General features: G+C 49.6%; 1 protein-coding gene across 1 annotated transcript in view; it reads left to right on the top strand.

Moving 5' to 3' along the window:
• The first annotated feature begins 2,622 nt into the window (after positions 1–2,622).
• Positions 2,623–16,275, top strand: part of GGT5 (gamma-glutamyltransferase 5) — a 60,655-nt gene continuing 47,002 nt past the window's right edge. Inside the window, exon 1 of the mRNA XM_065567958.1 lies at positions 2,623–2,674. The gene's annotated coding sequence lies outside the window, so the exon portion shown is untranslated. The remainder of the gene's footprint in view (positions 2,675–16,275) is intronic.

Raw genomic sequence — 16,275 nt, 5'->3', positions numbered from 1 at the left:
TTGCATAAGATAGAGGCTATTTCGTGCTTGCTGCCAGGGCCCGCAGGGTAGGCCAATACACAGAGTAACAGCAATGTGCTTACTCCCTGATAGCTGGAGAGAAAGAAGCAAGCTTTCCATTATTAGCTTATTCTGCTCTTATTTGGACTGAGATGTGCAGATAACTGTTCACCGGAGTTCAGAGAGACACGGGATCTAGTTAGCTAGTTAAATGGTGATAGCTAGCTATCATCATTTCCAGGTAAATTAGGACTGTATGATGAAGTCCCTAGCAGACTTAATGAATCTTCCTTCCCTAGCAGAGGAGATTCTGTTTGCTCTCTATTTGGGTGGTTGTGTGGGTTTCCTCAATGCAGCTTGCTGATTTACATCATCCAAGGATCTGGCCCAGCATTTAAAGAGAAGAGCATCCTAACAAGTAAGGGGGGAGAATTGAGGAAGGAGGGGGAGAGAAGAGGTAGAAGTTCATATTTGGAAGGAAGGCGATTTCCACAGCATGGCTTTATCCTAAACTCAATAGTGCTGATTGCTTGGTTTGCGTTTGAGCTGCAGCTTACGGGTGGAGAATCCGGGTGTACCGTGAACAAAGAAGTTGTAAGCAGAGGTGGGCTAAAACCAGACCCATTGATCCAACCACCTTGCTTCACACCCGTAACACTGTTTTCTTAAAAGAGAACAAACTCTCTAGTTGTGCGCACCTCAACCAGAGGAGTGGGTGGATGTCACTTGACTCTCCAGTGTATCAGTCAGGAAATGGGCTGGGAATCCTGAATGGAATGGTCTTCTGGTTCCATTTTGCTATTGTAGATTTTGCCAGTTTCCCCTTCTCAGAATGAACCACGTCAGTAGAAAAAGTCTTAGGGTATGTCCACCCTGCACCTCCAGCCTGGGTATTCGGACACATGCTAGCGCCACTTGAGCTAGCAGGCTAAAAATAGCAGCATGGATGTTGTCGCACGGGCAGTGGCACAGTCTAGCCATCCAAGCATAAGACCACTCAACCCCCTGGGTCTGAGCGAGGGTCGCTAGCCCATGACGCTGTCCATGCTTCCAGAACATCCACAGTGCTATTCTGAGCGCACTGGTTCCAGTGAAGCTAGCACGTGTGGCCACATCAGCTGGGAGGCACACTCCCAGCTGCAATAAAGACGTACACTTGTAGGCCCAGGCTGCAGAGCCCCAGCATGGGCTGCAGGGAAAGGTAGGCTCTGCATCTCTGAAGGCTCCTTCCCCTCTCCCTGAGACCTGTTGCTCATGCCCAGTGAAATCTCTACAATAGATTTTGAAACAAATGCTGGACCCATGCCTTAGTCCTGATTCATTGGCTTCACTAGAAGGGTAGCCTGAGCTCACAGAGAGTCAGCAGCATGTTTACAGACTACAGATTAGGGACCGAGTGGCTAGGCAGAAGTTCTGCAGAAAAGGACCTAGGGGTTACAGTGGACGAGAAGCTGGATGAGTCAACAGTGTGCTCTTGTTGCCAAGAAGGCTAATGGCATTTGGGGCTGTATCAGTAGGGGCATTGCCAGCAGATCGAGGAACGTGATCATTCCCCTCTATTCGACATTGGAGAAGCCCTCATCTGGAGTACACCTCTACCTCGATATAACACGACCCGATATAACACGAATTCGGATATAATGTGATAAAGCAGTGCTCCGGGGGGGCGGGGCTGTGCACTCCGGTGGATCAAAGCAAGTTCGATATACCGTGGTTTCACCTATAACGCAGTAAGATTTTTTGGCTCCCAAGGACAGCGTTATATCGAGGTAGAGGTGTACTATGTCCAGTTTTGGGCCCCACACTACAAGAAGGATGTGGAAAAATTAGAAAGAGCCCAGCAGAGGGCAACAAAAATGATTAGGGGGCTGGCGCATATGACTCATGAGGAGAGGCTGAGAGAACTGGGATTGTTTAGTCGGCAGAAGAGAAGAATGAGGGGGGATTTGATAGGTGCTTTCAACTACCTGAAAGGGGCTTCAAAAGAGGATGGATCTAGACTGTTCTCAGTGGTACCAGATGACAGAACAAGGACTAATGGTCTCAAGTTGCAGTGGGGGAGGTTTAGGTTGGATATTAGGAAAAACTTTTTCACTAGGAGGGTGGTGAACCACTGGAATGGGTTACCTAGGGAGGTGGTGGAATCTCCTTCCTTAGAGGTTTTTAAGGTCAGGCTTGACAAAGCCCTGGCTGGAACGATTTAGTTGGGAATTGGTCCTGCTTTGAGCAGGGGGTTGGACTAGATGACCTCCTGAGGTCCCTTCCAACCATGATATTCTAGGATTCTATTCCTGTTAAGTCCTGGAAGAATTTACTCACTTAAAAATTCTCTTTTGGGGGAAATCTCTCAAAAATTCCCTCCTTGCTCCATTATCCAGAACAATCAGCCTCACCAGGGTTACCAGAGTGAGGCTGAGCTTGCCATCAGATGGACTGTAAGGAGAAATTTCTCTTTTGCTTCTATATTCCAGTAACTATCATTAGTTACCGAACGCGTGTAATCTTTGCAGATACAGCTGGTCCCTGCATGTAAATCATTATCAGCCCTGAGCAGCACAGTGAGCTAAACTTCACAAAGCCCAAAGCACAAGTTTTTCAGTACTGGCTTTCCAAGTGTGACAGAAAGAGAGGGGTTTCCTGAAGGCTCTACATCCTGAAAGCTGCTCTTGCTACTGTGAGTGCCCCTTTAATCCATATGGGCAGGCCCTGTTCCAAGTTCCCTGTAAACTGTGTGGCTGCCCAGCCAGGACCTGCCACAGGAGGGGCGCCCCTCTTCCAGCCCCTCCCTAGCCCCAGATCTGCTGCAGCTGGGGGAGAAGAGCCCCTCCCACGGCTCCAACCTAGCCCAGCCCACAACCTGCCGTGGCAGGTCTGGGGCTGAGGCTGAGTTGGGGTCAGGGGAGGGGCAGCCCAAACCCAGCCCGGACCTGTTGCAGCTGGGGGAGGGGCACCTATCCCGTGATCCCAGCCCCGGAGCTGCCACAGGAAGGAGAGGCGCCTCTCCCCCCCAGCCCAGGTGCTGTTGCAGGGAGAGAGAGCTGGGTGGAGTCCTCTCTCTCCGCCGCAGAGCACCCTCCTGCACCCCAAACCCCTCATCCCTGGCCCCTCTCCAGAGCCTGCATCCCCAGCCAGAGCCCTCACCCCTGCACCCCAACCCTCTGCCCAAGCCCTGAGCCCCTCCTCCCCGGCCCCACCCCAGAGCCCACACCCCCAGCCGGAGCCCTCACTGCCACACACAGACCCCAACCCTGAGCCCCTCATCCCTGGCCCCACCCCAGAGCCTGCACCTCCAACCAGAGCTCTCACCCCTGCACCCCAACCCTCTGCCCCAGCCCTGAGCCCCTCCTCCCCGGCCCCACCCCAGAGCCCGCACCCCCAGCTGGAGCCCTCACTGCCACACAGACCCCAACCCTGAGCCCCTCATCCCCAGCCCCACCCCAGAGCCTGCACCTCCAACCAGAGCCCTCACCCCTGCACCCCAACCCTCTGCCCCAGCCCTGAGCCCCTCCTCCCCGGCCCCACCCCAGAGCCCGCACCCCCAGTCGGAGCCCTCAGTGCCACACACAGACCCCAACCCTGAGCCCCTCATCCCCGGCCCCACCCCACACCCCTGCGCCCCAACCCTCTGCCGAGCCCTGTGCCCCTCCTCCCCAGCCCCACCCCAGAGCCTGCACCCCAACCCTCTGCCCCAGCCCTGAACCCCTCATCCCCAGTCCCACTCCAGAGCCCTCACCCCCACACACAGACCCCAACCCTCTGCCCCAGCCCTGAGCCCCTCATACCTGGCCCCACCCCAGAGCCTGCACCCCCAACCCTCTGCCCCAGCCCTGAGCCCCCTCCCACACTCTGAACACCTTGGCCCCACCCCCACCACATGAATTTTGTTATGTGCACCAATATGAAGGTGATGTGTCACACATCACCTCCATATTGGTGCACATAACAAAATTCATTCGGCACATGTTTGGGAAAAATTAGAGGGAACACAGGCCCTCTTGCTTTCTGAGTGAACATCTGGCTAATTCCTGGGCCTGGAAAAGACACAAACCAAGTCTATTCCTGGTGTCCAGGAGTCTGAAAATCCTTTCTTCACTCCCAAGCCCAACATGGGGTTGGAAGGGAACCCAGAGCCGCCCACTCCACTGGGTTCCAGCTCAGGGCCCCTCGAGCTAGATAAGCAGGATCAGGGTTCTTCAACTCTGACAGTGCCTTGAGCTCCCTCCTACCTTCCCCTGGATCTGGGCAGGCTCTCCAGCCTGTCAGTCAGTCCGTCCCCTCCTGGGCTGTTGACTCTGCCATGGCTCTTTAGTAGTGTGCTGGCAGGAGCTCCTTTCTCCAGCCTGCTCACTCCTCTGGTGGCCACCTTGCCCTTCTGCTTCCCAGCCCTTTTATCTGACAGTCTCTTGAAAGCTGGGAAATCAGCAGCGTGAGGTACATACACCCCATGACACCATCCCTGTGTTGGAAGCCAACACAAGGTCTATCCATTACTAAAGCCACACTTAAACCCCTGAGAGATTGCTAAATTATAAAGCTCTCCTCCCATGGTTAAGCAGTTTGGGACAGGGGCAGTCTTTATTTCTATGCCTTGTACTGGGCTGAACACACTGTCAGCACTTCACAGTCTGATTGGGAAAAATGTGTAATTGATACTCCTGGGGGATTTATGTGCCACTGCGCATGCGCAGAATTTATGTCCCTTGCAGATTTCTTTGTTTCCCTGAAGAAAAATAACTTTCTGACAGGGAAGCCACAAGAGCGGTAATGCGATCCTCCCCAGCAGTATGTTTTGGGTGCCCAGGGCAGCTGACAGAGAGGTAAATCACTGTGAGGCAGGTGGCGGGACTGGGGAAGACCTGGCTGGTGGCTCCTACCCTGCACCAGGCTCAGCTGCTCATCCTGGCTGGGCTGGGGAGGATGGGACTTCCTCTTCCCCTGCATGGCATCCGGGGCTGGTTCAGACCCACCCCCAGATTTCTCCCCCAGCTGTAGGAAACTCTGCAAACTTCACCCTGCCAACCTATGCTTCCTGCACCCATCACTTCTCAGCTGCAGGGGGAGCGATCACTCTACAGGGAGCTGCTCCCCCCATCTGCCCAATCCCCATGCATCCAGACCCCTTCAAACCCAGACCCTCCCACCAAGCATCACCCCCCACACACACACCCAGAACCCCCCCCAATGAGCCCCTCTCCCCCTGCATCTGGACCACTGCGATGAGCCACATCTGGGTATCCATGGTACTGAGCCCCAACCAGTTGCACATGGATTCCCACCCCACTGAGCCCCACTCCCCCAGCATCTGGACCCCACCACTGAGCCCCCTACACTCAGACCCCCCTGCTAAGCCCCAACCACCTTCACCTGGACCCCCCTGCGGAGTCCCATTACTGGGATTACAGTCCAGATCTCCCCCACACCTGGATCCCACACTGAGCCTCCCGCACCCAGATTGTCCCCCACAGAACCCTCTCAACCCACACCTGGATCCCCCCCACACTAATCCCCTCCACACTTGGATCCTGCCTTGCTGAGCCTGCCTGACCACACCTGGTGCACTTGGCACAGAAGGGCAGGGCCCTGGGGTGTTTCTGGGGCAGGCCTGGTCCTTGTGCTGTGTCAGAGTTGGGTGCAGCCTCACCGCTGAGTCCGTGTCCTGGGGAAAGCTGCACAGTGATCTCCCACCTCTGTGCAGCCAGTGGCTTGTGTTCCCCAGTGCCATGCTGGAGCCTCCACATTTATTGGACAAATAAAATTTGCAGAAATTTGCATAACTTTAAAGTATTGTGCATAGAATTTTTATTTTTTTTGGCACAGAATGTCCACAGGAGTAAATAATTGAACATCAATACAACATCTGAAATCATGGCCAGAAAGATTCCACAGCTTAATTTTTCATGATCATCATTGCACTGAGTGTGACTACAAGTAATTTCCTATGCAGTTTTCCACTGTATTGTTCTTTGGACATGTTGTGATACATGCTTTGATGTTTATAGTAGGACAAAATTTGAGTCAGTCATTTCTCAGTGCCTGTTTGACAAAGTAAATAAGGAAATACTGCTGGGAAACAGAGGGATCAGTGACCTCTGTGCAGGGAGAGGGGCTGAGGAACTCCTGTAGCGCATACTGTACGTTCTCTTATTGTATAATGTCTTTCCTGGCGGCGAAGATGGAGTTAATGCAAATTCTCCAACTCTGGTTATGAAAAAAAACCTAGCCTTTTGAAGCTACGCCCCAAGGAGGGGGTGATTGCCTGCTGATTAACTGTTACAGAACCAAGTTCTAAGGTCCAAGATGTATAAAGAAATGCTGATCTACCCAGCCTTCCTTCTGGTTCCTGATCTAAAGACTGATAGGAACTTGTAACTATGAGGAAAACCCAGTCTTAGGTTTTGAAGGACTGACACCTACCAGAGCCCTAGTTTGGAGTTGGCAATGATCTCTGCTAAGCTTTTTAGCATGCGTGTAGGTTCTTTTATTGTTTTCTCTGTAATGTTTTTACTTTCAGAACAAACGTGCTGGCTTAGAGAGAGCTGTATAATAACTTATAACTGCAGGCAATACACCGGTAGCCATTGCGAAAAGGCAAAATGCAGGTGCTGGCCTTTTTAGGTAATCTGGGTTGCTGGGATTATCAGTGTAAATCAGAAAGCTATGCAGCCTTAAAATCCCTGGCCGGGGGGAGTGAGACATGGCTCTCTGCCCAGGAGAGATGATGGCTGGAATCGGGAAGCCTAAAGTGAGTCTCCTGGGTGGACCATGGGTAAAAGCTAATTTAGACCTTTATCATTTTATATGTATAGTTGGGATGTTTTCTAATATGTATTACTGTGCATTTATCAACCTTTAATTTCATCTGCCATTTTGTTGCCCAGTCACCCAGTTTTGTGAGATCCCTTTTGTAAACTTTTGCAGTCAGATTTGGACTTACTATCTTGAGTAATTTTCTGTCATCTGCAAATTTTGCCAACTCACTGTTTACTCCTTTTTCCAGATCATTGATGAATATGTTGATTAGGACTGGGCCCAGTACAGACCCCTGGGGGACACCTCTATTTATCTCTCTCTATTCTGAGAACTGACCATTTAGTCCTGCCCTTTGTTTCCTATCTTTTAACCAGTTATTGATTCATGAGAGGACCTTCCCTCTTATCCCATGACTGCTACTTTGCTTAACAGCCTTTATTGAGAGACCTTGTCAAAGGTTTTCTGAAGTCCAAATATAATCTGTGATGTTGTGCAGTCTGTATGGTTTTATAAAAATATGGTAGAGTGAATATAATGTAACTGGAATATGCTTCATGCAAAAGGTCTCTTGTAAGGTATCATTACAAAGTTTATAATCTGCTGAGTGTGATCATCCTATTTGTATAAATGTACCATTCTTGTATCTGGGACTAGAAATATAACTGAGGGCCTATTGTAATTATGCAGTGTGGGCCATAAATGGTGGTTTGGAATCTTAATGGCTCCCATCAACCAGGATAATCGACTGGGGCTCTGTTTGCAGGCAGGCCTTCCTGTGAGTCAGGCTGGGAAGAATGAAAGCTTGGGGTCTTACACTGACATGCGATCATGTCACATGAACTGGAATCCATCTTTAACCTGGTGCTTTTCCAGTGGGGGAGGAGGGTGGAAACCCAGAGAGAGAAAGGATTCCCACCTTATGCAAAGGATATATAAAGGGGTGGAGCAGAACAAAGAGAGGAGCCATCATGAAGAATCCCCTAGCTACCACTTGAGTTGGAACAAGAGCTGTACCAGGGGAAAGAATTGTGTCCAGTCTGAAGGAGGTTGGGGGGGAGAAAACTGGAGCATCTGAGGGTGAGATCTGTATTCAGTTTAATTAGACATAGATTTGCGCATTTTATTTTATTTTGCTTGGTAACTTACTTTGTTCTGTCTGTTACTACTTGGAACCACTTAAATCCTACTTTATTTAATAAAAATCACTTTTTACTTAGTAATTAACTCAGAGTATGTATTAATACCTGGGGGAGCAAACAGCTGTGCATATCTTTCTATCAGTGTTCTAGAGAGTGAACAATTTATGAGTTTATCCTGCATAAGCTTTATACAGGGTATAACAGATTTATTTGGGTTTAGACCCCTTTGGGAGTTGGGCATCTGAGTGCTAAAGACAGGCACACTTCTGTGAGCAGTTTTCAAGTAAACCTATAGCTTTGGGGCAAGTAATTCAGACCCTAGGTCTGTGTTGGAGCAGATGGGAGTGTCTGGCTCAGCAAGACAGGGTACTGGAGTCCTGAGCTGGCAGGGAAAACAGGAGCAGAGGTAGTCTTGGCACATCAGGTGGCAGCTCCCAGGGGGTTTCTGTGATCCAACCTGACAGTTGTTTTGCTCACTACTGTACTTTCTTGAACCTAATTTAACCAATGCAAAGTTCAGATAAAGTTCACTGTAGGTACTTCTCGGGGGAGACAAGCTCCTTCTTTGTTCTGTGGCTTCATAATTCAGTCATTGCCATAATTGTTCTAATGAGTTTGTCTTTAAGAAAAGATGTCCTGTTGGATTCATTCCAAAATCCAATTAAAGAGTTAATGGTGAAATTACAAGATTCCACTAATCTAATCTGGCATGTGGCTGCGCTGTTGAGAGTAGAGGTAAAGTGTTGGTGCTGTTCCCGAAACTGCCTGTTATCTTCAACAAATATAATAATTAACAATAAATTAATGAACCTCATCCCTGTGCACTGGGGCACCTCAAGGCCAATGCAGTGCTAAATCCCATTTAAGCCTTTTGAGGATTTACACTGATCCTCTGCAAAAGGGAGAATTTCATCCCAATGAGAACAAAGGATCAATAGTTTGGCTATCTCACCACAGTTTTTTGTTGGGACTCCTCCTACAGGCCCTGGCCATAAATTAGCTCAGAGTCAACCCCAGGAGAAGTTCCAGAACAACTGTGTTTTGATGCTTCCAAATTAATGCCCTATTTCATTTGCTCATTCTTTTACTCTTTGTCTCCTTTTTATTTTTAGGAGTGAAATATGTAATGGTCTGTATGGTTGTATGCTCCCTAGCACAACATGGTTGGAATATATTTGGGTCTCTAGGGAGTACAAATAATAAAATGTAGATCAGTTGGCTACATAGTCCCAAACCAGAAAGCAGCCTGTAGTAGGAAGAGAGACTGAGACAAGGGCTTATATCTCAAAGGCTTGGTATGAGGCCTCAGCTAAAGTTGTGGGCAAGCTTTACTAATGTAAAGCAAAGTTAGCAAAAGTCAGGCTGACTTTAAAAGTCACAGAATCTGGCAAGAACAGGGCGGATATTGCAGAAATGCACATTCCTAAGAAGTGCTAAGCACAGAATACTTACGCAAGAGTACACATCCCGATATCAAGTGGTACCAAAACATCCCGATATCAAGGATAGTACAAAAACATTCCCCAAGGATAATGAATGCACTGATTCCTCCTAAAAGGAAAGATAAGGATAACAGTCTGTAATAAAAATGTTTTGATCAAACCAACAGGTACAAAGCAATGGGTAATAACTAGCCACATCAGGGGGCAATGACTAACTATGTCAGAGGCAGTACATAACTAGATGAGTGGACTCACCCCTGCAGCACCTCCTGCTGGTTACTTCTGGGAATTAGCTCTTCCAGCATCTGGAGCACCTTCTGCAGGCCAGTGATCCACCTGTCCTGTGGCCCCCATGTCCCTCCCTGGACCCCAGTGCCCTTTTACCTGAGGTGCTGTTCCCCTGGCAGTACCCCCACAGTTCTGGGTCTCCCTATCCCAGGGGAACCCCCACCCACTATCCCCACTTTGCCTCAGTCTTGGCTACTGCCCAGTCTCCATCTAGCCCCCATTCACTGGGGCAGACTGCAGTATCAGCTACTCATCACAGGCAAAGGGTTCAGACTGGCTGCCTTTACCCACCCTCAGGCTGCCCCTCTGCAAGCCCAGTACCTAGGTGGGCCTAAGACTAGTCCCTACAGCCTGGGGAGTTGCTGGCCTAGGGCTTCCCAGCTCCTAAGGCCTTTCCCCAGCTCTACCTCACTCTAGGTCCCTAGGTGAGTTCCCCAGCAGCCAGGCCTATCTCTCTCCACAGCTAAAAAGAGACTCTTCCCTCTGGCTTCCCTGACCTTCTTATGAGGCCCAGTTGCCTGGTTTGGGGCGTGGCCCCAGCTGCAGCCACTTCCCCAATCAGCCAGGGTTTTACTCCCTTGCCCAGCCCCAGCCCTCTGCAGGGCTTTTCCAACCCCTCCAGGGCTGGAGCGGGTGCTCACCCAGCTACAGTAACTTGTTTGTATCAGGGTATAAAGATGTCTCTCAGAGGGAGTGTCTTTGTCCAGCCCAGGGGGAATGGGAAATCCTGCTATTCACTGAGCTGTGTCCATTTTCATAGGCATATGTCTTAGTATCCTCATATAATCTGCCAGGTGCTGTTACTATGCTTTGTTGATAATAAAGCTGGCCAGGTGCCTTCGTACCTTAACAGATCTTGTGGTCACTGGGCGTTTCACTTGAGGTCTGTGGTGCCGGCTGTCTGCGCAGAGCTGGGGCAGCACACAGGGAGAACACACGCACAGCTGAACATCTAACCACACAGCCATGTTGTTTCACAAGGCTTGTGCACCACTCAAAACCATTGTTTTGAGAATGTGAGTAGTCAAGTATCAGGGGGTAGCCGTGTTAGTCTGTATCTACACGTCTGTATCTGTTCTTTTTGTAAGTGAGTAGTGCATCAGCTCCACGCTGTCTGCCTGCACAGGTGTGTATTTTACACACAGGAGCCTAGGTCTCTTAAAGTAGAGTTTCTGTAGTTTCCTTTTTCTGATGACAATAACACGAAGTTGTGTAGGGCCTTGTATGTTCTGTGACCAGGCATACATATACCTCCACATAGCTCCTGCTCCTATCTCTCAAAGACGTAAACCAAGCTGAGCAACAGAAAATCATGATGGGTAAGTTTCATCTCCCTTTCTTTTTACATGCTGAAAGACCGTACAGGAACAGCGTTTTCTCAGATGAAGCAGAGCCAGGTTTCTTACCTTCAGCTAGAACAGTATCACTTGCTTCCCTGAACCTAATCTGTTTAATTTTGAAGGTGGGAGGGACATCAGCATTAAGACCCCGATTCAGGAAAACAATTAACATGTGCTCAACAGACCCACTGACTTCAGTAGCACCTAAGCATGTGCTTAAAATTAAGAATATGCTTAACTCTTTTCCTGACTAGAGGTGTTTTCCTGTATCAGGGTCTATATTTGGTCAGATGGTGAACATGCGTTTTATCACACAGGCTAAGAATCAATAAACGAAAGTGAGACATGAGTAGAAAATTCTTCATCACAGTTTTACAAATGCCTGGGAACTCATTTTTCACACCTCATTTTTAATGTGTACAAAATCTCATATCTGTGCACACAAAATTCAGTACAGCCCACTTGTGTGCAAAGGAAGTTTATATGCACACAGCTATGTTTTTGCATATTCAAAAATTAAATGCAAGAAAATGCACCCTCAAAAACCTAGGTGAAAAGAAAGTACCCCCAAAAACTTTCCCGCACGAAACTATGAGCACAACTGTAGAGGCCGCAGTTAGTCACTGTTGCAAGTGTCCTTACATGTCTCTTGAGCTCATGTAACTTAATTATATTAGAAACAACTGGTGTCCCATGGTTAGAAATATGTTTGCTCTCGAGGGGGAGAAAAACAATGTAAGAATATATCCAGTTTAGTTTCTTGTTTTATGATGATTGGGACCTTTCCCAGAATCTTTCAACCAGAGTAAACTTGATTTAGAGCTGTCTCATTTGTCCAAGACTATCACTGTAATTGTTTATTACAAACAGCATTGTAGATGTGCTTGGGTCTCTGCTGACAAGTACAAAAAAGAGACAGGCCTGGCTTTACGGATGTTACAATGCAGTTTAGACAGTGTAAAGCTAAAGAAGTTTGGCATGTGTTGTCTTGTCATTATAGGACTGTTATTTATTTAAGTTGCTTTATTTAAAGGCAGTAGAGTGGAGGTTTTGGTTATTGGACAAAGGCCCATTGAAACTAACATTATGTTCTGAGTAGCTGTACCTGGCTGTCCAGTGATACTCTTTGTCAGTCCCTCCACCCACCCCCTATTTAAGATTTGGGACTGCAAAAGAATAGGTTTGGGGGAAATGCAACACTTGAAAATCTAAAATCCTTTGCAGACCTCTGGAAAGCTCAGCTGCCTTTTGTCTCTGATTCTCATCACTGTTGTCAAATGCTCCCTGGAATGTTGCAGAGCTGGCATAACAAAGAGGAGGGTGGGATGCTTTGTGCTTTTATCAGATACAGGCTATCTGATAAAAGCACAGAGCATCCCACCCTCCTCTTTGTTATCCCTTTAAAAAACTATCCACAACTTCAAAGGTGTTTGCAAGTGGATCAAAGGAAGTTGCTTATACAAGGCTGAATTCTTGAGATTTCAAGTGGACGGACTCATAGAATGATAGAATCATAGAATATCAGGGTTGGAAGGGACCTCAGGAGGTCATCTAGTCCAACCCCCTGCTCAAAGCAGGACCAATCCCCAACTAAATCATCTCAGTCAGGACTTTGTCAAGCCTGCCCTTAAAAACCTCTAAGGAAGGAGATTCCACCACCTCCCTAGATAACCCATTCCAGTGCTTCACCACCCTCCTAGTGAAAAAGTTTTTCCTGATATCCATCCTAAACCTCCCCCACTGCAACTTGAGACCATTACTTCTTGTTCTGTCACTGAGGGCTTGTCTACACTGGCACTTTACAGCGCTGCAACTTTCTCACTCAGGGTGTAAAAAAAACATCCCTGAACGCAGCAAGTTTCAGTGCTGTAAAGCACCAGTGTAGACAGTGCACCAGCACCGGAACCCCACCTCCCCATGGGACCTTTCCATCCCCCTGACTGCTGATGTTTTTTTTTCTTTGACTCTCTCCTCTGGTTGTTGTTTTTTAATAAAAGAATTGTGTTGATCTGAAAGCAATCTTTATTCTATTAACTGAAAGCAAACAGAGCCCACCAAAGCAACAGACCATTATGTTAAACCTTCATAGTGCATCGTCTGCACCAATCACAATCACCTCCTAGCATTACAAGCACTGCACTCCCGAGCATAGCAACAAATATTAGTGGCTTTCAGCTTTAAACTGCCTCAAGGCATCCTTGCTCCTTATGTCCCTGCGCTGCGCCCCGGTCTCTGTCTGTTCAAACTCAGCCTTCAGGCGCTGAACCTCTATGGTCAAGTCCTGAGTGAAGCTTTCACCCTTCCCTTCACAAATATTATGAAGCGTACAGCATGCGGCTATAAGCATAGGAATATTGTCATCGGCCAGGTCCAGCTTCCCATCTAGGCAGCGCCAGCGGGCCTTTAAACTGCCAAAAGCACACTCAACAGCCATTCTACACTTGTTCAGCCTGTTGTTGAACTGCTCCTTGCTGCTGTCAAGGTGCCCTGTGTATGGATTCGTAAGCCATGGCATTAAGGAGTAGGTGGGGTCTCCCAGGATCACAATGGGCATTTCGACTTCCCCTACAGTTCTCTGGTCCGGGAAGAAAGTCTCTGCTTGCAGCTTCCTGAATAGGCCAGTGTTCCGAAACATGCGTGTGTCATGCACCTTTCCGGACCAGCCAGTGTTAATTTCCATGAAATGCCCACGGTGATCCACAGGCACCTGGAGAACCATAGAGAAATACCCCTTGCGATTAATGTACTCGGTGGCTAGGTGGTCTGGTGCCAGAATTGGAATATGCATGCCATCTATTGTCTCTCCGCAGTTAGGGAAACCCATTTGTTCAAAGCCATCCACAATGTCACGCACGTTGCCCAGAGTCACGGTCTTTCGGAGCAGGATGCAATTAATGGCCCTGCACACTTCCGTCAACACGAGTCCTATGGTCGACTTTCCCACTGCGAACTGGTTAGCGACCGATTGGTAGCAGTTTGGAGTTGCCAGTTTCCACAATGCAATTGCCACACACTTCTCCAATGGCAGGATAGCTCTCATTATCGTGTCCTTGCGACGCAGGGGCTGGGGCGAGCTCATCACACAGTCTCATGAATGTGGCTTTCCTCATCCGAAAGTTCTGCAGCCACTGCTCGTCATCCCAGATTTGTGTGATGATGTGATCCCACCACTCAGTGCTTGTTTCCCGAGCACAAAAGCGGCGTTCCACGGTGGAGAGCATGTCTGTGAATGCCACAAGCAATCTCATATCGTAGCTAGTACGTGTGGTGAGATCAATGTCGCACTTCTCTTGCCTTTGTAGTTTAAGGAATAACTCCACTGCCACTCGTGACATGTTGGTCAAAGGGAGCAGCATACTGGTCAACAGTTTGGGATGCATTCGTGCGGACCGAAGAGGCAGAGCAGAACGCGCAGTACACAAACCGTTGAAAGATGGCGCCAAATGCAGACGGAAGCACAGGGATTGCTGGGATGTGAAGCAATGCATCACGGGGCATTGGGACAGGACCCAGGATGCTCCGTGATCCCCTCTGTCTTCCCACAACTCTTAGCAGCAGAAGAGGAAGAGATGCTCTGTGGGATAGCTCCCCAGAGTGCACTGTTCTGAATACCGCTGCAAGTGCCACAAGTGTGAACATGCTATTGCGCAGGCAGCTGACAGTGTGAACACACAACAGCGGTTTCCCTTCAGTGCTCTCTGAGCTGCGCTGTTAGTCCCGGCGCTGTAACTCTGCCAATGTAGACATGCCCTTAGTAAACTGTCATTTGTACTGAATTATATCACCTATTAAGCACTTGTCTGGAGCCTTGGGTGCTGTTATTCCATGGATATGGTACTAGAGTGGATTCAAAGTCAGGAGGACCTGAGGTTCTGCCATTGACTCCCGATGTGACTTTTGGGCAAATTACAAGTATCTTTGTGCCTCAGTTTCCTCACTGTAAAGGACTATGAGCTCAAAGGATGGAAAGTTCTATGTAAGTGGTGAACATCATTAATCATCTATGGGCCAAATTCTGTCCTTGGTTACACACACACATTCCCACTGAAATCACTGGAGTTGCTTGGGTGTAAACGAGGCTGGATCTTGCCAGGTGTGTTTATCATGGACCGTGTGCATACGGCTAAGTACATGTCCTGGCTTTGTAGGCTGAATGAAAGTTAGGTGCCTGTCTCTGTTCTTCTTCTTCATTTCCATTTCCCTCTGCCAAGGAGCAACACCTTCCCTCGCAGTCCTTTGGGAACTGGTGATTGCTCTTCCATTGTAACCCAAGCCATCCAGTTTTGTTTTCACTATGCATGCCTCTCCTTGCATAATTTTCAGCAATCCAGGTCATAGATATCCTGTGGCTTCATGCCTGCGTGTTCTTGGAGGCAATTCTGCTCCAGTAACAACAAAGTGCCTAGCATGCCAGTCATGCCTCCTTCCAGGGCCGGATTAACCATGCGTGGGCCCTGCGCCAAACGTATTTGTGGGCCCCCATGGAGGCAATGGAGCATGGCGCAGGGACATCACTCCCTAGAGCGAGGGGTCAGCCAGAGGCAATGTGCATGGCATGGCAGGGGCGGCCCCGCTCCACCCAGCCCATGGCACTATTTACAAACCGGCAGTTGCCAGATGCACAGTGGCCCGCCTGGCCTTGTGCTGCCAGCATGTCCCTTTGCCTCGGGGGCGGGCCTATGCCGCGCCACACAGCCCCCCTGCCCAGCACTGGAACATCCCCCCGATTCCCTATGGCCAGAGCTCCCCCTGGACCCACTATGCCCAGCACCTCCCCCAACCCCTCCCACAAATGAACAACACCACCCTTGCCCAGTGCCCCCCTGCCCACAGCCCCACCTAAACTGCCCAGCACCCCCAACAGAAACCCCCACTCCCTAGTGCCCCAACACACACAGATCTTCCCCGCCACCTCACAGCCCAACACCCCCCGAAACCCACTCCCCACCCCCTGCCTCCCGGCCGCGCTCGCTGGCCCTGCTGGGAGGTGACTGTGTCTGCCGGGCTGAGCCAGCCGCACAGCCAAGGCTGGTCCCGGGGCTGGGAATCACTCCGGCCCCTCGGGAGTAGCACGATCGGCCAGACCAGGGCCTGCCCCAGCCGGGCTCTCTCAAGATGCCCTTCCTGGAGGGGCCCAGGCAAGCCCCCCACCCTTACCCCCACCCCAATTGGGGGTGACAGGCGGGGGAAGACAGCTCTGGGGAGACAGGCGAGCCCCACAGGCGGTGGGAAGCAGAGACTGCCCGGAGCCGGAGGTGCATGGGGGGTCCAGCCAGGGGCCAGAGAGGAGCAGGGCAGTGGGGTCAGGGGATGGAG

The sequence above is a fragment of the Chrysemys picta genome, chromosome 15 (assembly GCF_011386835.1).
Source record: "Chrysemys picta bellii isolate R12L10 chromosome 15, ASM1138683v2, whole genome shotgun sequence".
NCBI lineage: Eukaryota > Metazoa > Chordata > Testudines > Emydidae > Chrysemys > Chrysemys picta.
The sequence above is the reverse complement of the archived record's forward strand: the minus strand, read 5'-3'. Positions and strand labels throughout refer to the sequence as shown.